This window comes from Pyrgilauda ruficollis, unplaced genomic scaffold, assembly GCF_017590135.1.
Source record: "Pyrgilauda ruficollis isolate IOZ18807 unplaced genomic scaffold, ASM1759013v1 scaffold57, whole genome shotgun sequence".
NCBI lineage: Eukaryota > Metazoa > Chordata > Aves > Passeriformes > Passeridae > Pyrgilauda > Pyrgilauda ruficollis.
This window is the reverse complement of record NW_024527377.1, coordinates 7379655-7391313: the sequence shown is the minus strand read 5'-3', so window position 1 is coordinate 7391313 and position 11659 is coordinate 7379655. Positions and strand designations below refer to the sequence as shown.

Below are 11659 nucleotides of genomic sequence, written 5' to 3'. Positions count from 1 at the left end.
CCGCGGCCCGGCCCCCTCCCGCCCCCGGCGGCACGCGTGGGCCCGCCCGGAGCGACACCCCCCGCCACCGCGCCGACCGGCCCCCGCGGGGGCGGCGGGATGCGGGACCCCTCCCGGGAAACGTCCCGGGGAGCCCCGCACCGCTCGCCAGGCTAGGACGGGGCCCCTCGCCCTGCACCCCGCGCTCCCGCAGCGGAGGGACGGGGCAAGCGCCTCCGGCGCGGGTTAATGATTCACCGCCGCGGCAATTAGCGGGCGAAGCGAGGCATTAATCAGCCGGAGGTGCCGCCAGTCCCGCACCCCCCGGCTCCCTCACTCGACCCCCCGACCCGCGGCTCCCCGGCCTCCTCTGCGGCGATGCGGGGCGGCTGCGGGAGTTTAATTAAAATCCCTGATAAATCATATCACCCTCCCTCTCCCTTCCGCCGAGAGCTGCCGCTCGGGGGCCCTACCTTTGGATTTTTGGTGCTGTTCCCCCCGCGGGGCTCCCAGGGCGGATGTGGGGCGCTCAGAGAGGGGATGCCAGAGGGGGTCTACAGTCCATCGAGGATATAATGCCCACGGAGGTCAGAAACCCCTTCAGCGAAGGGTTCCTGGGTAGGAAATGCGGTGCACCACCCTGCCTGGCCCCCCTGCACCTGCCCGAAGGGAGATGGGCACCTGCAGCCCCTCCTGTGCTCCTCCTCTGCAGTGCGGGACAGGACTGCCCGGGTCTCCCACCCTTGTCCCGATGCACAGGGACGGTGTGTGCTCCTCGGAGTGGCAGCCGGTGCCTCCTAATTAATGCAGCCCTGGGTTCTTAGAGACAAGATGAGCCCTGTGCGAATCACATCAGTGGTAGTTGCAGCCGGGCTTTGGGATAGCTGGTGTTTAACAGTGAGCCTCTGGACTAGCAGCCTGCGGGGGCCCAAAAGGGCGCTGGAAAAGGTTGGGGTGCGGGGTCCTTTCAGGGATGTCCCCCCCTAAACGTGGGAGGCTGCAGGGAGCTGGGACAGGCTGCAGCTGCCCCCCGCAAACCCCTTGGGGTGGGCTGCAGAGATGCTGCTGGTGCTGCCCTGCACTTCTGGGGCTGCTGTGGGAAGGCTGGGGGTGATGCAGGATGTGGGGAGGAGTGGGGGGACATCTCGCAGCCAGGGGGGCCAAAACTGGCTTGCAAGTGCCACCTCCAGAGAGAAGCACCGGCAGATCTGTGTGTGTGCACCCGCTGCCAGCTCCTGCCTCAACGCACAGCCGCTGCCACGGACAACTCTCAGCACAGGGACAGCACATCAGGGACTTGTCCCTCTTGGTCACCCGCTCTCACTGCTCCCAAAAACAACCCCTGGCACAACCCATCTCCACCAGCCCCGAGCCCTCAGCCTGGCATTGACCAACAACTCCTTTTTCCACCTCCAAGGCAAAAAAGCCTCCTGCCCTCCTGCCCGGCACGGCTCTGCCTGCTGGCAGCTGCTGGGACGGGCATGTGGGCGGCAAGACAGGCCTGTGCTCGGCCCGTCCGTCTGTCCGTCCGTCCGTCCGTCCTGCGGCAGCCCTGCTCCGGGCGTTGACGTCAGCGCTCCCGGCAGCCGGGCGGTGGGCGGGCGGCACCGCTCCTATTGTATTAAAAATAATACAGCGGAGCACAAATTCATTACAGATAAGTGTGACAGCCAGGAGGAATTAACGAGCCCGTCTCTCAGCGCCTGACAAACGCCTCCTTTTGTTCCTGGGATGGGTCCTTGAGTCTTTCAATCTTTGGAGATGCCTCGGCTCATTAAGCACATCCTCCTCCAGTAGATCCCAGTGTGCCAGAGAGGACTGCTCCCAGTATCAGCAGAGGCCAAACTGGCAGGGACATCCCTTGTGTCAGTGCCCGCTGCTAAGTCGGGCTTGCCTTTCTTGGGACTCGGTGGCCTGGAGCACTGTCCCCAAGCACTGTCCCCACGTGGGGTGGCCAGGGGGAGGTGGGCGAAGCAGCCCCCGTCCCTGCTGCTGTGGGAAGCACGAGGCTCGTGTGAGCTGAGGCCACCCGCCCCAGCACTGCAGCTGCTGGGCTGGTGGGCACCCTGCTCTGCCTTGCTGGCCAGGCTTCCACAGGAAGAGCAGCCAGCAGCCCTGGGCATTGCCTCCTGCCCTGCGGACACTCCTGCTGTGGGACAGAGATGGATCCAGGGGACCCCCACAGCCCCAGAGCTGAGCTAGCTCTGGTGGGTGTTTGGGGGATGCTCCTGGTGCTTGTGCCCAGTGTGGGCACTCCTTTAGGCCCAGCTGCTCCTTGGCATCATCCTGGGCAGTGTCACCTGCTGGGTGGCTGCCTGGAGCTGCTGGGGGAGGCAGGAAGAGAAGGGATGTGGAGAGGTGTGAGGGGCTGGGTAGCAGCACCGGAGCCAAATGGAGGAGGAAGCTCAGAGCACTGCCAAGCCCTGCAAGTCGCCTCTGTGGAGTTAGCACAGGTGCCAGGGCCCCAGCAGCTCCCTGCTCCACTCCATGCTGGCACCCAGGGAGGGAATGGGGCTGGCTGGTGCCACCACATCGGCCACAGCGTCTGCTGTCAGCAACGCCTGAGTGGCACCTGCCAGCTGGCATCGTCCCCATTGTCCCCTGACAGCCAGATGGGGACCCTGCAAGGTCACAGTCTCTGTGGGCCCTTTCAGAGCTCCCAGGCAGAGGGAATACCTGCACCCATCCCTGCAGCACTGCCAGCCTAGCCTGCTGTCGCCCATTAGCCCAGGGCAGTTATTTCACTTATCCGCCCCCCAACATCTTTGCAGAAAATAATTATTGGTCCTTCTCATTGCACCGAGGGATTAAAAGTGGTTAACTCCATTTCCAAAGGCTTTGTTATGTTGGTTTTCCCTCAGCTGCTGCACAAGGCGATTTCCACAGTGCCACTTAGGCAGCTTTTATCAGGTTGTCTTCTGGAGGTAATTGGGTTTTTCAGGAGCCTGTTTAAAATTCGTAACCCAGCCTCTTAAACAAAACAAAAACAGCAGCGGGGAGAAGAGGAAGAGGCAGCACGAAACATGCAGCAGCTGCAGCCTCTGAAGAGCAGCTCTGGTCCCTTGGGGCTGGCACCCGGCGGGGGCAGGGACAGGGACAGGCACCAGCCGTGCTGTGGGATCAGTCTGGAGACAGCCCCTGCAGCTCAGCGGCTGAGCACAGACTACTGGGGACAGGGGGGACCCGGCGTCACTCCCTCATGCTGAGCTCAGGGTCAGGAGACTCTGTGGTGCTCAGAGCCACCCACATCCAGTCCCTGGGGATGCCAGGACCACCACTCTGTCCCTGCAGCAAGTCACAGACCCCCAGCACACGTGAGAGTGACCCCAGCACCCGCTCAGCTGTTATCACACTCCGGTCAGACACGGGGGTGAATGTGGTCTCACTGCTCAGCCCTCTCCAGGAGCCTTGGGGCTGGTGGGGAGGGTGGTGGGCTCATGCCACAGCCTGACCCCGCTCCACCATGGGGCTCCCAGCTGTGGCAGCAGCACCGTGCAGGGCCCCCTGAGCTCACCCTGAGCAAATGGGCCAAAACCCACCCTTATGGGGTACCTTCGGCTAGCCCTGGAGCTCTCCCTGGCTCTGGGCTTTGCTGGCTGGCTTGGGGGGGATCCTGCTGCCCACCCTGTGCCCCACTGCAGCCAGAGGAGCTCTGGGCTGACACTGCAGCTGTTGCTGCTCCCCTGCATCACTGCACGGGTCCCTCTGCATTACTGCCCATCTGCATTGCTGCCACAGCCCTGTCACTGTCACTCTGGCTGACCTGCCTGCCCTCTCCTCGCTGCACAAGGGGTGCGCTGGGCACCCCCAGCTCAGCCCTGCCCCTCTCCGTGCCGCGGGCACAGCGTGGTTTGGGGAGCCGGTGGGTGGCAGGGAGCTGCCACAGCAGATGGCCGTGGGGCTGGTCACAGAACTGCTGTGCTGTCCCGGGGGGCTGTCCCGGGGGCACCCACAGGAGCCGGCTGTGAACTGAGCCCTGCGGCCCCATCCCCTCCTGCGGGCTGGGAGGCTGCGCCTGACGAGGGGAGGGCTGAGGAGAGGACCAGCCCGTGCCTTCCAGCTGTGCCCAGCACGGCGCTGTCCCAGGAGGGTACCAGAGACAGAGGGGAGCTCCCAGTGCTGCTCAGCCCTCCAGAGCTCCCCAAAATTGCCATCTGCACCTACATCTGTGTCTCACAGTGATGCAGGGGTTGAATCCCCCAGCAGGACCTCCCAAGGGGACAGGGACTCAGCTCCAGGCTCCAGCTAAGAAGACTCCAGAGTGGCTGGGCTGTCAGCCGCGGTGTGACAGCACCTTGGCTTTGCCACCACTGCTCTGTGCCCTCTGCTTACCCAGCCCGAGTCTCAGAGCCACGCAGAGCCCCAGGGAGTTCCACATGAGCACTGAGGCACGCCAGGATGGACCTGCGAGTGCCAGGGAGACCCTGCTGGGATGGACCTTGCCACTGGAGTGCTGCAGTGGTGACTCCTGATCCCCGCAGCTCCTGACTCCCAGCGTGTGTCCGGTGCCTCTGTGCTGTGCATTATTAAACAGAGGCACTGCAGCCCCTCGCTTTTATCCTGGAGTGGCTGCATGGGGACAGGCTGTGGTGCCTCGCTGCAGACTCAGCTGCCAGATTAAAGCTCACTGCAGGTCTGGCCAGCTCCCCAAACAGGTTTATGACCCCTGGTCTTACTCACCTGGCTGCTTCCAACCCCCCATCCTGTATAGGATGGATCCCACCTCCCTGTGGAACAGACACTGCATTCACCTTGGTGCTCTCACCTGGGCTGCCCTGCCCTGCCCTGCCCACGCAGCAGGCACAGCCTTTCCATCCCCATGGCCTCGACAAGGGCACGCTGGCGCCGAGTAACCCCATCAATATTTATGGCAGGCACGCACACCCGCGCCGCTCTGCAGGGGCCGGTGTGGAGCCCAGCTGGGTGCAGCACACACACGCTGCTTGGGAAGCAGACAAAAGCCCCCCGAGCCCCTGGGCTGCCTGCCCAGCGCCTCACCCTGTGCACACACGGATTTTCGTCCTTGCCACGCTGACAGGGCCCGTGCAGGCACCAGTGACTGAGGTGGTCAGGACTGTGTGGGTTGTGGATGCACAAGGATCATCTCCTGGCTCTGTGTCAGCATGGGATTTGGGCACCCACTTCCCACAGAAAGCCTCAAAGTGGTTATACCCACCCTCATTTCACTGACAGGACAAAGACACGAAGGACAAGGGCACGATTGGCTCGAGGCTGGGCATCCAGGTCACAGCAGAGCAATGGCAGTCCCCACCTGTCCCCTCTCCAGCCAAAACACCCTAAAAAATGAGACCCTTGAGGTTCAGCCTCAAGCTTTGCTTTTGCAAAGACCCTGTAGGCTCTTTGTGGCGCCTGAGTTGAGGACAGAGACTGGGGTGCTCTCTGTACCACCAGTGCTGGGGAGTGGCAGGAAGAGAGGAGCAGGGATGCCTGACCCAAACTCCCAGCCTGGTTCTGGGAGAGCACCTACCTTCTGTGGGGGAAGGGCTTCATGGGGCATTCTAGGCTCCCAAATCTCCCCTCTCTTGGGAGCCCAGAATGCCCCATGGCCTGGCTAACAGAGCTGCATAAGGGGGGCAACACCAGGGACACCGTGGTGGCAGCAGATGGCTGCGTGGTGGGGGGCTCCATGGCAGCGTGGGGGGGACATCTGGGTGCCTGGGCTCGGGCCAAGCAGGATGATCCTGAGCTGCCCTGGCTGGGGAGGTGGGGAGGGGACACCAAGGAGAAGCTGGGCTGGGTGTGGGGCTTGCTGCCCACCCAGCTGTCTGTGCTCGGGGTTTCTGCTGTGGCGTGACGCCGGACAGGCACCGTGCTGCTCCAAGAGCTGCTGGGGCTTGGGCCAGAAAATTCATTCTTGGCTGCTTTCAGAGGGGTTTGGCTCATACCTTTCCCATCTGGGGGGCTTCAAATGGGAAAAAAAAAAAAAAAAAAAAAGGAAGAAGAAATAAAAAAAACACTGGCCCTGTGCCACCTCCACAGTCACCATCACTTGCCATGGTCTCCAGGTGGGACTGTGCCCAGCATCTGTCAAGAGCCTGAGCTGCTCCTCACTGCCATGGTCTCTGCCTGGCCCTGAGCTGCTTCAGGTGCCTCTTGCCTGCATCAAAGTGTCACCAAGATGAGACCCCATCATCTTGGGTGACCTGAGCGGCTCCACCGAGGCAGCCCCAGGTGGTGCCTCTGAGCCTCCCCATCCATCCCATGCCTCTGCTGTGCCCCCCATACCACGGGGAGTGAAATGGCCCCCCAGCCCCCCAAGAGCCACAGCGCTGCCTACCTTGGTGTGTGCAGCACCAGGAGCCTGCTGCTTCAGCACCTAACGCAGGGGGACAAGGACCTCGTGGGGGTGGCTGGGCATCGCAGGGAGAGCAGGGCCTGCAGAGACACCAACAGCGAGAGCATGAGTGCCTTGGAGGGGTCACAGCACCCCTGGCATCGACACAGAGGAACCACTTGATGGGGACAGACAGAGCACACCGCTGCTTGCTGCCCTCTCCTCCACCTGGGGGGGTCTGTGTGGTCCCTGCATCCTGAACTCCGAGGATGGAGCAGCCCAGAGCCACCATCTCCCTGCAGGTGGGAGCCCAGCAGGGTGACAGGCTGCAGGAGGTGGTAGCTCATCCTCTCCTGGATTGGGGGCACCCACTCTGCTGCTGGCAGAGGGCTCCTGGCCATCTCTGCAGGTACCTGGCAGTTTGGATGCCTTCATTAAAAATTTAAAGGGCTCTCAACTCTTTAAGGGTTTTAAAATTTCACATTAACTCTGCCTTCCTTAGCTTGCACATGATGAATTTCTTCTTTGGAGAACATAATGGCAAGTTAAAACAAGCCACCAGACAGAAGTCCTTGCTCAGACTCAGCAACTGGAGGAAGCCTGATGCTGCTTTGGGCTCCCCCCTCCTGCTGGACCTCAGGAAACTTCTGACTGGAGATCTTATCCCTTCCTCAAATGTCCTTGAAATCCCCCTGTGACGCTTGGGGAGATGCAGGGGGATGCTGGCCTGGGCAGGGCCTGTGCAGGGACCTGGGTACCAGGGTTCTGGGTGCCAGGCTGGCAGTTCCTGGGGTGGGCTGTCCCTGTGTCGTGGCTCATGTCACTGTGACATGTGTCACGAGTGTGACTTCTCCTCTGCACCTCGAGGAGCAGGTTCCCAGGGAAGTTACAAATTCATCCTGACTTCAAGCAAAGGCTTTTCCTCCACCCTGGGGAAGGAGGGAGGCTTTGGCAAATTGGAGATAAATATATGACCCAGGGGAGCCAGGGGAAACACAGGCCAACACTGACACTGCGGGGGAGCAGGGGCTGCGATGGATGGAGCCTGCATTTTGAAAAGCTTTACAGAGCAGGGATGCCTCATTCCAACCCTGGGAGCAGGAGACACTGACAGCCCCTGGGAACAGGCTTTGGGGAGGCTGGATGTGGAAAGAGGCAAAGGGTCCCCAGTGGGACCTCAAGGAGACCCCAGAACGGTGCCAGGAGCCCCAGGAATGCAGAGCTGAGAGCTCAGCCTGCGAAGGGCTCAGCAGCAGCGTGAAGGTGACCTTTGCTGGGGACAACCACTGCCTCCTTTGGGATGTGGGAAGACTGGAGCAGGGTGAGACGGGCTGCAGAGCTGCAGGGATGTGCTCCTGGGGGCGTCTGGTTTCCAGACAGCGCTGTGCCAAGGAGACAGCTGGGCTGGGACAGAATCAGTTTGGCTCTGCTGGCCGTGGCCTGGGGTGCAGACCAGCAGATATTTATTTGCTGAAACCCCAGAGGGTGGGAAGAGCAGGAACACCCTGCCCAGGCACCTGAGAGAATGCAGAGAGTCCTGAGGGGTGCTGCTGCCATCCCTGCAGGGGATTTTTTATTTCAGCCAGACCAAAGAGTTTTTAAATCTCCTTTGCAATAGGCAGAGCCTGGCAGTACCAGGAAGATGCCTCTCACCTGGGCAGCTGCACTAGCTCAGTGTGTCTGTCTGTCCAGGCAGCCAGACACCAAGCACAGCCAAAGCAGAGGACAGGGAAGAGCAGAGCAGGGTGATGGTGCCAGAACAGCTCCAGGGACAGCAGTGCCCCAGGCACTGGCAGGGATGTTGTGATCCAGTCTGGACACAAGACACAGTATCCAGGGAAAACTTAATGCTTGAGATGAGACATTAGTGAGTCCACATCTCTTCTGCTTTGGAACATCCAGCTCTCAGCACCCTGCTTGAATTGCTGAGCTTGTCCAGGTGTCTGAGAGGAGGGGAGGCTGGGGAAGGAGGAGGGTGAGCAGTGAGGTGCATGGGCTGAGAAACTCAGGGCACATCTCAAAGCACTTCCCCTGCCTAAGGGAGATGCTCCTGGGACCAGCCTTGGGTCTGGCACCAGTTTCCTGTCTGGGCAGCAGGTGAGAAGGAGGGTTCAGTCACAATGTTTGGGGAAAGCCTGTGCTGGCAGTGTGCTGTCCTGGCTCTCACACAGGGGTGCAGAGGACTCAGGGTGCCATGCCACACTGGGCAGCCCCCAGAGGCATTCCCCAGCTGACGTCTGTACCTGAGCTGACCTGCCTTGCCTTCAAAAAACAGAGATCTTCAGCCTCAGACATCTCAGTTCCTCTAGCACAATTCTTCTCACCTCATACTGGGGCAGGTCTGGGTCACACCGTTGTGGAGCTCTGGGATTTGACTCAGATGAGCAATGTTTCTGAGCCTCTGGTGAGTGTCACAGAGGGGCTGGTGACACCACTTAGGGAGGGATGGACCTGCTGGTCTGGCTGTGTGCAGGAGGAGCAGGGTGGTGCAGAGCAACACAGCAAAGGTGACAGGGGCTCCTGGCAAGGCACAGCCTGGAGAGCCCAGGGCTGGCCAAGGCAGATGGTCTGGGTCTCTGCAGCCAGGAAGGCTCCGTGGGACCAGGAGAGGCAGAGGGGGAAGCTCCTGGGACGAGCGAGCAGAGCGCGCTCAGGCGAGAGCAGCCCGCAGGAGCACAGCTTGTTTACCCTGGCTGAGCAGGCCTGATTGCTCTCTATAAATACACCCGGAGAATAAACACCGGGGAGGGAGAAGGATCATTTAAACTCGAGGATGATGCTGGCGTAAGAACAAATGGGAAGGCCTGGCCAGGAACACAGAGGCTGTGGGCGAGAGCAGAGATCCTCTGGCCATGGGGAAGATCCTCTGGGTCCAGCCCTGGCTGCTGGGGAAGTGTGTGATGCCTAAGGGCTCGGGCTCGGTGCCATGCAGCCTGGGCTGCAGTGACCATGCTATCCTGCCATTCCAGACCTCCAGAGCTCCAGGCCACAGGGGCACACTGGTGCCCAGGGGTAGGAATGGAGATGTGCCACACTGCCAGTGATCACTGCCTCTTCCCCAGAGGGGTTTTCCACAGGACTGGACCTCTGCTGGGACTTCTCATCTCCAGAGCATAAACCAGGCTAGGCAACTCAACACAGCTCCCCTTGGCTCCTGATATGGGCCTGGTGGGCTTTGCCTGACAGCAGCCCCTGCAGAAACCCAGGGAAGAGCCAAGGTGTGAACCACAATCATCCTCCAGTGCTGTGAGGTGTTCCGAGCTCTGTCTGCTCGGGGTCATTTCAATACTAATGTCATCAAGCAAGGCAATCGAAGAAACAAACACTCGGCCCACAGCCAAGTGAGACTTTGAGACATTTTTCTGTGCCAGTTTGTCTCAGCTGAGCCATCTCCAGTTTCCCCAGGAGGGTGAGGGTCAGACACTGTGAGCAGTGCTACTGGATGGGGACTGAGCTCCTTTGTTTCCATACTGGAGCCTGTCCTGGCAGCCCTTGGGGTCCTGCAGGTTTGGCAGGAAGGACACTTCTCTGAGTGTCCAGCCCATCCTTCTTTGCCCTCGATTTGCCAAACCCAGCACCTCAGCCTGACTCAAATCACTCTGGTTCCTTCACCAGCCCTGGCCAGCAGCTGGTGGAGCCTGACCATGGAGCCTGGCTGGCTGCAGGGAGAAGCCCTGAGCCCTGTTCTGAGCCACGGTGCCAGCCCTGCCTCTCTGCTCTGACTCACCATGCTGCCAGCCTCGGGCAGAGGCTGCCCGGTCACGCTCGTGCCATGCGGGTGGCACTGCCACCGCGTGCTGCCAAGGCCCGGATCACGGCAGCCACCTGCCCGTGTGCTGCAGCCGTGGCGCTGGGGACAGGGCGGGGAGAGGGGCTGGACTGTGGGGCTTAGGAGGTGCCTTGTAGGGACAGTGCAGAGGGGAGAGGGGTTGAATCTCAGGGGACTGGGAACGGTGAAGCTGGAAAGCTCCACGAGTGGTTGAACTCAGCCGTGGAGAGCAGGGTGGAGGAGGGAGCCCTGATGGGGAGGCATGGGAAGAGCCCGGCAGGTACGGAGATCCCCCCGGCAGAAAGGTGCACGGAGCCTCCCGGCTGCGGGCAGGGGGTGATGGCGGGATCAGCTCGCATCCTCTCTCTGCCCACAGCCCCGCTCCGCGGAGCGCCCCCGCCGGGGATGGCCAGGCACGGAGGGGTACCCAAAGCCCGGTCCGGGGGTGACAGCCCTTCTCCTGCCATCCCTGCACACCGGCGTGTCCCCCCTCCCCAGACCTGCAGGTGGGCAGCCCGGGGGCGCGCCGCTCAGCTCTGCATCTCGCACCCGCACCCCGCATCACCTGCATGGCTCCCCGCATCCCGCATCACCTGCATCCTTCCCCGCATCCCGCCCCGCATGCCGCATCCCGCCGCTCCGCGGCCGCCGCCCCGTTATATAAGCCGGCGGCCCCGGGAGGCTCGGCGGGCCGATCCCCGCGCCCGTGCCCGGCCCCCCCGGGCTCTGCGGCACGGCGGGCCCGGCCCGGCCCGGCCCGGTCCCGCACCCACCTGGCTGGCTCGGCGCGGCTCCGGTGCGCCCCGTCCGCCCCCGGCGCGGAGAAGGAGCCGCCGCCGGAAGGGAGGCGGGAGCCGTAGCGGTACAGGGGGGGCCCGGTGCTGGCTCCCCCTCCGCCGCACGGCCTCCCGGGCGGGGCCGCCTCCGTGCCCGCCTCCGGACCGCCCCGCGCCCCGGGCGGCAGCCCCCGGCCCGGCCTTCCGCCCCGGTACCGGGTGCGTTCCCTCTGGTACCCGGTAATTGCTGCTCCGGTACCGAGATGCCCCCCTTAGCAATTCAACCATCCGCCCCCTGCAAGCCGGCTGTGCCCCCCTCGCCTCGCATCACCCCCGGTATGAAGCGTTCCCCCTAGTGCTGCTGGTGCCTACAGTTGCACCTCCAGTGCCATGACAGCCACCCCCAGTGCGTGGCCATGTCTTCCAGTACCCCATTTCTTGCCACCCGTTTCTCCATTACCCAGAAATTCCCCCCACTCCCCGGCCATCCCTCTGGACCCCCTGAACCTGCCAGTTTCTCCCCATCCAGCAATTCCTTCTAATATTTGCTCTTCCCCATGGACTCCAGTGCTTCTCTGCCCCCCTGCATTGGTGATTCCTCTCCCATGGCACTGCCAACCACTCCAGAGGAGGGGTCTCTAGACAGGGCACCTCTGGGTGTCTCAGGTGTCAGCAGTGCTCCCCAGATCACAGATCCCTGCTGCACAAAGCCCTTGCCCAGGTTCTCTCACAGGGTGCCCCCAGGATGGGGGTGATGAAAAACCATGAGCCCGCTGGAGCCTGCAGGGCTCACAGAAAGGCCAGGAGGGAGCAGAGGAGGTGAAGAGCTGGAGCAGGGGC

General features: G+C 62.1%; 1 protein-coding gene across 2 annotated transcripts in view; it reads right to left on the bottom strand.

The window, feature by feature from the left end:
• Window positions 1–10930, bottom strand: part of CPLX2 (complexin 2) — a 15377-nt gene extending 4447 nt beyond the window's left edge. Inside the window, exons 1-2 of one of the 2 annotated variants that reach the window (XM_041482024.1) lie at window positions 10817–10930; window positions 6278–6375 (exon numbers count right to left, since the gene is read on the bottom strand). The gene's annotated coding sequence lies outside the window, so the exon portion shown is untranslated. Of the gene's footprint in view, window positions 1–6277; window positions 6376–10636; window positions 10689–10816 lie in introns of those variants that run through there. The other variant, XM_041482025.1, reaches the window with a different exon arrangement.
• Window positions 10931–11659: the final 729 nt, after the last annotated feature.